Here is a 9,825-nt window from a genome sequence, read left to right as displayed (position 1 = left end):
ACAACAACAACAAAATAAACACGTGCTATTTTTATTAGTGTAATTAAAATTTGAAAATAATTTATCCCATTTGTTTTGAATTAATATTAAATAATTGTGGTTAATTATTTGGATACATGGGGTTTTTTGAAATATTTGTAAAATATTTTTTAAATTATTTCATAATTTTATAAATAAATTATTTTAATTATTTAATAACACACACACACACACACAATTAGGAATTTATAAATCTGAAATATCAAATAAAATATTGTAATATATAATATTAAATATAAAAATTATTAAATAATCCTAAATCAAAATTTCAATAAATAATTCATATAATTTAATTATATAATAAAAAGTTATAATATTATAAAAATATAGTTTAAAATATCTTATGAAAATTTACATAAATAATACTTATACCATTGAATTAACATAAATCCACGATTATGGTATATAAAATCTATACTCTGTGTAATAAAAAGAAACATTATCGAACGAACATTTGAGTGTAAATTATTTTTAGGAAACAATATTGTATAACTGAAGAAATTAGATTGAATATAAATAACATATACATAATGATATGATTATTATTGGCACCATTTCTTGAAAGTAGGTATCGTAAGTCATTGGAACCTAAACCTTGTACCTTTTTTTTAACGAACAACGACCACCAATGGTGTTCCCGTTTGTAGAATAGTCGCGGCGGTGACTTCTCGCAATTCCATCGTCTCGATCGTATTACGGTGGATAAATTACAACCATGGTCACTCGTTCAACGATATAGGGTCGAACTTATAATAGTAGTTTGAAAGAGAAAGAGAGATAGAAAAAAGATAACATAAAAATAAGAATAAAAAGATAAAGGGCGAAAAAGGGAGAGACTAGCGAGAGCGAAAGCGAACCTTAGCACAACAGAGGACGGTTATTTCTGAATCTTTAGTCGGTTTACAAGTAGCGGGGTCACGAGCCGGCCCATAAAGAAGCATGACTTACATTGCTGCTATGTGGGCGCGTACCACGAAACTCCCATCTATCTCTGAAGGCAGCCCAACCTCCACTGTCCATGGATACCCATCCGTTTGTTCCACCTTCCACTACGGGTCCCTACAAAGTAACGAGAAAGAAACTTACAGTTCTTAGAATCAAAAAAGGATAACCTAAACACACACACACACACACTTTCTTTAGAACATCTTTTAGGCTAACCAACAAATTTAAGAGAAAATATTTTGACAATAAAAAAAACATATTTAATTTATCAAAATAATATTTTCAATCTAATCAACGAATTTGATTAACAAAAATAGAAAATGTTTGAAAGATTTTAAGAAGGTTGTAAATGGTGATAAGGTTTGTTGAAGTTTCTATGCTTTTTTAGAATTTAGGATCATTAAATTATCTCATAATTATAATTGTATTATTTGTTGTATTAAATTACTGTAAAAATAGTAGAAATGATAGGAATTTAATTTATGATATTCAAAGGTTGTAGCTAAGTTGATTGAACCATGTTAAATGGATGCTGTTAGAAGATAAAAATTTGTTATACAGTCAGATTCGAATTAAAATAAAATAATAATGATAACAATATCAATAATAATAATAATAATAATAATAATAATAATAATAATAATAATGTTAATTTAAATCAATCATTTAATTGTCTCGTATCAGTAGCAACCTTGAACCTTAGCCCAGTGTCCTACATTTGATTGAAATGTTTGTCTAATAAGAAACTAAAGTTGAATATTTTCCCATTTGACTCAATCAAATCGATTTTAATTGAACGACTATAGAAAATTGTTTCATTGACATAGCGACCTTACCAATTGATAAAGAAATATATCAAAAATTTCTAGAATAAGTTGCATCAATCAATTACTAGAAATATATTTCTTTATATAATTTACAATATTATTTTATTATTATTATTATTATTATTATTAGAACTTTGTCCTGTTATCTTTAACTAAGAAGCCTAAAGAGGTTAGTTTGTTAGTTCTTGCAGCAATTATTTTTCTTTAACGAGGTTAGGTTGCTAACCTCACTCTCGAAAGCCTTCTCTAATTCTGGGATAGAACAAATAATTTTATAAACAAAAAAATACTAGAACAATTGCAAATCTTTCCTTTTATAGTAACTTTTAAGATAATTACAAATAAAATCTAAACAGAAATTACGATACAAACAAATACAATAACTTTGTAACTTTTATCATCAACTTAATAAGTTTTCCAATTAAAAAAAAAAAAAAAACAACAACAACAATAACAAATTTGGTATCAGTAAAAAAGATTAGAAACTTTGACAGAAATGATTGGACGATTAGTCAGACTACTCATAGTCTTAACATAGCGCCAGTTGGTATCTCGAGTTTAGCAGACACGCTGTCTGGAAGAGTTGGAATAAGAGATCGAGGAAAAGGCACAGAGTATTTGAGAGGGAGTAAAGAATGAAAGAATGAAAGAATGAAAGAAAGAAAGAAAGAAAGAAAGAAAGAATCTTCCCGGTTGAACGGGAAGCAAGCAAGCAAGCAAGCAAGCAGACAACTATAAGGAAGAAACCTCTTAATCGGGGGACCCGGACTGCGGCAGGGCACCGAGGTCTTACCCTCGTGGCTCAAGGCGTACGGTGTATCTCGAGAAGAGTGACCCCGACACCCCACCACCACTACGCGTGCCACCACGTCGATCGACGAGTTTCATTCTCTCTTTTTCCATCTTTCATTCTCTCATTCTCACTCTCTTTCTCATTCGTTCCTTTGGTAATGTCTTCGGTTCACCAGCAAACAGACTCGTTTTCGCGTAATCAGCCAACGATGACCCTTCAACGCATCCTCCAGTTTACAAGATACCCAGTCTACGAGAACTACACGAATGAGTATAAAGTCTTCTTCTTCTTCTTCTTCTCTTCGCTCGTCAATGATAGACAATAAACAAATAAACAATTATTTGATCTGATGGTTACAATTAGTGGAACTATATTTTCACTTTTCTATTTGATATTTTATTTTTCGTTATATATACATCGTAACGATTAGTTCTTCAAACGCGAGTGACTTATCTTTCCTAAAAAAGAAAAAACAAAAAAAAAACCATTGAAGTAGACATCCAACAAGAGAGAAAGATATATCGCAGTGGTAACAACCCTTTTCTCTCGTTTTTCCCATCGACGACAATTTTTGTATACATATATATATATACACCTAGATCTTTTTCTCTTTGAAGACTGCTGGATTCTTTTTCATTCGTAAGCCCTGTGTGATCGTAAATGTCGGAACCAGAGGAACAACAAACACATTGGCTAAAGTCCGAGCATCCTGGTGTATGTGAGAACCTTAATACAAACAAACAAACAAACAAACACGTACACGTGGAGACACTTAAAGGGAAAAAAAGAAAAAGATGAGATGAGAAGAGAGAGCACCCTCTCTGTATTTAGCGTGGTTGGTTGTAGCGATGCAACGTTGACGGTCCGGTGGGTTTACAATGTACCGGAGAACCCAGGAAGACAACAAATCCATCATCTCCAAGAGAAGAGAAAAAGAGAGAGGCTGAAAGGGCTCTGTCGACAGCGCACTCTGTGTAATTGTGGCCCCGGCCCCAACGGTGGCATGGACTTAGCCCAACCCAAACCCTGTGGTGTCTTTTCTTCTCAACCTTTTTCCCTCTTTCTCTTAAACTTTTCTGACATGCGCGGAAGCCCAACGTGTGTCTCGTCTTAGTCGATGATAGTGGTTGTTGTTGGTGGTATTGGTGGTAGTGATTGTACTGGTTAAATTCTTGTTCTTGTTGTTAGTGCAATAGTAATAGTAGTAGTAGTGATGGTGATGGTGGTGTTAGTGGGCGGTCTTAGGGAATATCCAACGACGTTTCTTTTCTCCTTGTGTGCCTAGTACTTCGGCCCTCGGGAACTACCCCCGTTTATTACCAAGTTTTACAAACGCTTAAAATATAACCCGCAAAGAGGTTGGGTCCGGGAAAAGCGGATGATAGAAAGAAGAGAAAAAGAAAAAAAAAAGAAAAAAAAAGAAAGGGTAGGGACACCACCGACCGAGTGTAACAGAAAGAGAAAGAGAAAAGGTAGAAAAGGAACAAAAAAAAAATAAAAATGAAAGAATGGAAGAGGACTATGAGGGATATATCGGTGTTGCGTCGTGCCAGTACACTCCCCCATTGTTCATCTCTACCGCGTGTACGCGTTTTTTCTCTTTTCCTCTTCCCTCCATCCCCTACACTCTCTCTCTCTCTTTCTTCTTACCACCCTTTCTACTGGTTTTCTCGAGTATTACGTATGTACCTTCGCACGATGACACGGCCCATTGAATATTCGACTTTCGCGGTCTTTCTACTCTTCTTCTTCTTTTTTTTTTTTGTTTGTCTCTCTTTTACCTTTCCTCCCCCGCCGAGCCCCCACCTTTTCTACATACTCCACTTTTCCTCACCCTTCCTTCTTTCTCTCTGTTTTTTTTCCTATCTTTTTCTATCTCTGTATGTTTGTGTTGTCTCTTTTACTCTTTCTTTCTAGCTGAAGCTCCTCTCACCAACAACGTTGGCGAACAAACGTAGATGCAAAAGAAGTAGGTATACTCTGAATGAGCGGTGCCTACGGATACACTATGGAGTTTCTCTGTTATTAGCATCCACTCTCTGTCTCCTTGTACTGTATAGTCACCACGCCGCGAGAGAAGGGCCGGTCATTATGGAGATTGAAACACCGTTCGTTCTCGGGCAACGCGTTGGTTCATTCGTTCGTTCGCTCGTTCGTTCACTCATTCGTTCTTTTCGTTTCGTTTTGTTCCATTTCGTTTCATTTCTATCTGGGTAATCATTCTCTGATTGATATTACAGGTAATTTTTCACACTAATATTATTTTTGTATTAAAAAAGATTACGGATTACCCTAGTACAGTGATCGGCATCCTTGACAGTCGGAAGAACCAAAAATTACAATTTACAAAATTTCAAAGTTTTAAAGAGCCACAAAATTTGTTCTTACCAACAATAAATATTACTCATAGTACTCGCATAAATAAAGTTTTTTGATAAAAAAATGAACTAATTTATTTATTCATCGGTGCCTAATCATCCAAAGAGCCGCAGGTTGCCGACCCCTGCTGCTCTAGTAGTACTCACAAAATATTGAAAAATATTTTTAATACATGTGTATTTAACATTAAATGATTAATAGTGTATTTAATAAAATTAATTTAAATTCATTAGTTAAGTAGTTATTAATAATTAATTGATAAAATTAATTTAATAAATTTAAAGTGTATTTAATATTAAATACACATGTATTCAATATTTTGTGCTACTAGGGTATTTTGTTTTTCTACTCAAATTCTAAACATACCAATTTAAATAACATTTCCATAAAATAAATTATCGTTAAATTGTAAATAAAATGGTCACGTGAGAAAACTAAACTACCATTTTCTACGATCTTAATTAAATACAGTTAATACGATATGGTTATTGATAAATAAAAAAAATAATAATAATAACCAATGAGTACTGGGACGACGTTTTCACGCTCGTTGATTCCATGGCATGCTATGCTTATGGCACGCCTTCTTCCCCACCCTTCTCCTTCTCCTTTCCTTCAACCCTTTTTCTTTTACTTTTACTCTCATCTTCGATCTAAACGTTTGATTTTATTATTTACGCAAAGCCTATGCGGAAATTGGCGAGAAAGGGTTATGCTCCTGAACTAAAGAAAAAAAATAAATGATGGTATGATTAAACCCCTTTTACCAAGCGAGATAATTATAAGGCTCGTTAATTAAATACTGTAAATGATCTCCGAGTGATTCTTTTTATTTTCTTTCTCTCTCTCTCTCTCTCTCTCTCTCATTTTTTTTTTTAATTAGAAATTAAATGAATAAGAGAATCCTTCCATTTAACTGCAACACTGGATTATCATTCTTCATTCATCAACGATATCAATTTGTAAAATTATATGAAAATATTTTTCCAATGTGTTATTATATTAAAAAGAAAAATTAATAATAAATATAAAAAAAAGGATTTTGTTCGATCTTTGGTCCTAAATTAAAAAAAATAAATAAATATATATATATATATATATATATATATATATATATATATATATATATATATATATATATATATATATATATAAAAAGAATGTTTCTTAATGAGACTAATTACACGTCGTGAAAATTTCTCTCGATAAACCATCCTTACTCTTTGAACCTTTCCCAACCTTCAACAGCAAGTATATGTACCTGTATACTTGTATATAGATATATATGTACCTAATCCCTTGACTATACTACTCAAGGTATACGGAAATAACGAACATGACCGGTTACTGGTGCTATGTTTAAAACTCGTCTAAAGTAATGAAACTTACTATCATAATTATATAAATCTGAAATATATATATATATATATATATTTTATGTTATTTATATGATTTACTATTATACAGTTTATTTAACACATTTCAATAACAGTTATATGTAATTAAATTGAAATAAATTATATTACAAAAGCTATAGAGAATCACATTAAGTTTGTTTCAAAATCAAATTTAAAATATATAAGATATATTCCAATTTATTTTAAATAAAATTTGATCATAGTATCTTCTAAATAAAAAAAAGAAAATAATAAAAAAAAATGAACTGTGAGACTACATTAAAAAAAATACTTTTTAAAAATAGAAAGTTACGGTATCAAATTAATAAAATAAAATAAAATAAGGAAACAAACAAACAAAAAATAACCAAATAAAATTCCTAAACCTCGAGATTTAAAGTAAACAAGGTGTTCCAATTAATCATCCACAAAAATTGACCACAATAATCCACAAATACGAAAAACAAAACAAAATGAGCCTACATTTAAACAAAAAAAATACTTTTTAAATATTAAAAATACAAAGTTCCAGCATCAAATTAAAAAAAAAAAAAATAATAAATAAAATACCCGAAAAAATAATCAAATAAAACAACATGAACAATTTCAATTATAATCAGAAAATACTTTTGCATTAAAAAGGGGTATCTTCGTGCAATATGTTTCAAAATTCCACCTTCACTATCTGCCCTGCAAAAGCAGAACGAAGAAGAAGAAGAAGAAGAAGAAAAACACGAAGAGGAAGGGTAAGAAGGGTAAGGGTAAAGGAAGGAACCGTGACAGGCTAAAGATCGGGATCTTCCTCGAGCGCAGACACGCAATTAACCGCGGGCTATGGGGCTCCTCCAGGATGAGTACAGTGATTCTCGATTATATTCATGGGATCAATTTCTAAATCGAATATGTGAGATCTTGAAGATCTTTAAAGGTATGGTCAAGATTTTTCATCATTTAAGATGAGAAACACTGGCAACAAGAGTTCGAGAACTGCCTGAAGAGAGAAAGAAAGAGAAAGAGAGAGAGATATATAAAGAGGGAAAGAGAGAGAGAGAGAGAGATACCCATCCCCCATAAAAGCTTCCATGCATGTCAAACGTTATACGACCACGTTACTATTAAATACGTCAAAGGCCCGTATGTTTATTGCATATTGGATGCTGTTCGCTTCGACTATCTTTCTCACTCATTCTCTCTCTCTCTCTCTCTCTCTCTCTCATTCTTTCTCTCATTTTCTCTTTCACATTTGGTTTCTTTCGTTTTCTTTCTTTCTTGCTCTCCCTGTCCGTCGTCTCCAGCACCCTCTCTCTCTCTCTCTCTCTCTTTTCTCTCTCATTCACGTTTTACTCGAACTTTCTTCTATCTTTCTCTTTCATGGATACCGTAACCCGAACCGATCACCATTGTCAAGGAAGAAATCGCCTTCTCGAGATAGAATGGGGAAAAAAAGAAATATATATAAGAAAGATAGTATAGCAATTCTTGCAGCTGCGATCGATCTTATGATATTACGATATATCCTAAACGCCAGTTAATATTTATCTATGTGATTCGTCAATGAAACATTTTTCATGGTGTATGGAAATATTTCTTCTTCATTTGTGATTGATCATATTTTGATAGATTATTGAATGTTTTATTTTGTTGGAAATGAAGGTAATAATTTTCTAATTCCAATTCTGAATGAAATTTTGAATCAATCAGAATGTTTGTGACAATTTTTGAGAAACCTAATTTAAGTATTTTTTAGTAAAAAAAAATTGTTTATTCATTTGGTTGATATTTTTTTTTTTTTTTTAGATTCTTCTAAATATTTTTGTTTATTATTTTTTAAAATTAACATAATAATTTTATTATTGAAATTAGGATTTTAGAATTAATCAGAATATTTGTAACAATTTTTAAGAGATCAAATTTATATATATATATATTTTTTTAAAATAACATTTAAATAAATAACCAAAATTGTGTTTCTTCATTTGATTGATATTTGTTCTTTAAATTCTTTTAAGTATTTTTGTTTAATTATTTTTTAAAATCAATATAATAATTATATAATTCAAATTTTGACTGTAAATCAACCAGAATGTTTATGACAATTTTTACTAAACCTAATTTATGTATTTTTTTTTTTTTTTTTTTTTTTTTTTGATAACATTTTAATAAATATCAAAAATCTTATACGAACATGTTCATATATTTTACTTTATTTAACTTATACAAATTGCACAATTAAATTTCTGAATTTATTTGATAATTTATCATACATTATTCCATACACCATAATAAATATAATAAAATATCAGATAATTTAAAAAAACAAAAAAAATAAACCCTAAATCCATTTAATATCCTTTAAATTCTGCATATTATTCACATGTTCATTGTTGACACACAATAGTGTTTTTAAATGACATCCAAATTAATGGGTTGAGATCAGAAGATCATGGTAATCATGCACACTAGATCCACTTTATTTTATCCATTTATTAAGATCATAATGTCAAGGCCAAATCTAACAATAATCTTTGTTAGAACTCAAAGAGTTATCCCTTCAATAATTAAAACAAACTTTACATTTCAATCATCATAAAAGTTTTTAAATGAAACTACGTACGAGTCGTGTGTGATATTTCAATTGAAATATAAATGTATGGTTCTGAAGTATCGATATGCATTTATGAATTAATTTTAGTATTTTTTCTCATTTGAAAAACTGAATATTTTGTTAAGAATGTCCCTTTTCAAATGTCCAGGGTACATTCGATCAAGAAAAAGTATCCAGCAATCTTATTATTCAGGATTTCAGGCTGTTCTTGGTAGATAGGGTGAATTATGCATGGTCATTGGTCACTCCCGTACTAGAAGCGTCTCTTCTCTTTTCCCATAGAACCATCTTTCCCATAGCATAACCATAGTACCAGTAAACGATGCATATACGTACCAAGTGATAGATGGTTGTGTCAATTTCATCAGTTTATGATATCAAATGTGCTTGGAATAGGGAAACTTTACTGAGATTAGAATGCATGATAGAAAATTGTTTTAATTTTCCATTAAAATTGACCATGAATAATAATGTACTAAACACCATAACAATCTAACAAACATATCACATACATATAAACACAATAAACATATCAAACAAAATTACATGCCTAAAAATCGTATTATTTTGTCAATTATGGGAAATATATTATGTCAATTAAATTCCATGGGAATATTAAATAAAAAAATTTAAAAAAAAACGATTCATTAAAATGCAACAAATGACTTCGATTTATTTTCATTTTCACAAAGTTCCAAACATTTTCTTTACTTTCAAAATGAGTTTGAACTAAACGTTGAAAAAGAACACATGCATACATACATGCATGCACACATATACCATGAAACAACACCCTTTTTCCTAAGAAGTCAACCGTCAGCCGTAAAGTCGGATTTTTAC

At 30.9% G+C, this 9,825-nt stretch overlaps 2 long non-coding RNA genes across 2 annotated transcripts in view; one reads left to right on the top strand and one right to left on the bottom strand.

Annotated features, from left to right (window-relative positions):
* Positions 1-443: 443 nt before the first annotated feature.
* Positions 444-9,825, bottom strand: part of LOC149031395 (uncharacterized) — a 20,268-nt gene continuing 10,886 nt past the window's right edge. Inside the window, exons 2-3 of the long non-coding RNA XR_016177810.1 lie at positions 988-1,098; positions 444-785 (exon numbers count right to left, since the gene is read on the bottom strand). This is a non-coding gene — a long non-coding RNA (uncharacterized LOC149031395). The remainder of the gene's footprint in view (positions 786-987; positions 1,099-9,825) is intronic.
* LOC149031396 (uncharacterized) lies at positions 2,298-6,023 on the top strand. The gene is made up of 2 exons (XR_016177809.1): positions 2,298-3,133; positions 3,222-6,023. It is a non-coding gene; the product is annotated as an uncharacterized LOC149031396 (long non-coding RNA).

The sequence above is a fragment of the Polistes dominula genome, unplaced genomic scaffold (genome assembly GCF_049000335.1).
Source record: "Polistes dominula isolate Pdom_NZ unplaced genomic scaffold, Pdom_raw_medaka contig_21, whole genome shotgun sequence".
Taxonomy (NCBI): domain Eukaryota; kingdom Metazoa; phylum Arthropoda; class Insecta; order Hymenoptera; family Vespidae; genus Polistes; species Polistes dominula.
The sequence above is the reverse complement of the archived record's forward strand: the minus strand, read 5'-3'. Positions and strand labels throughout refer to the sequence as shown.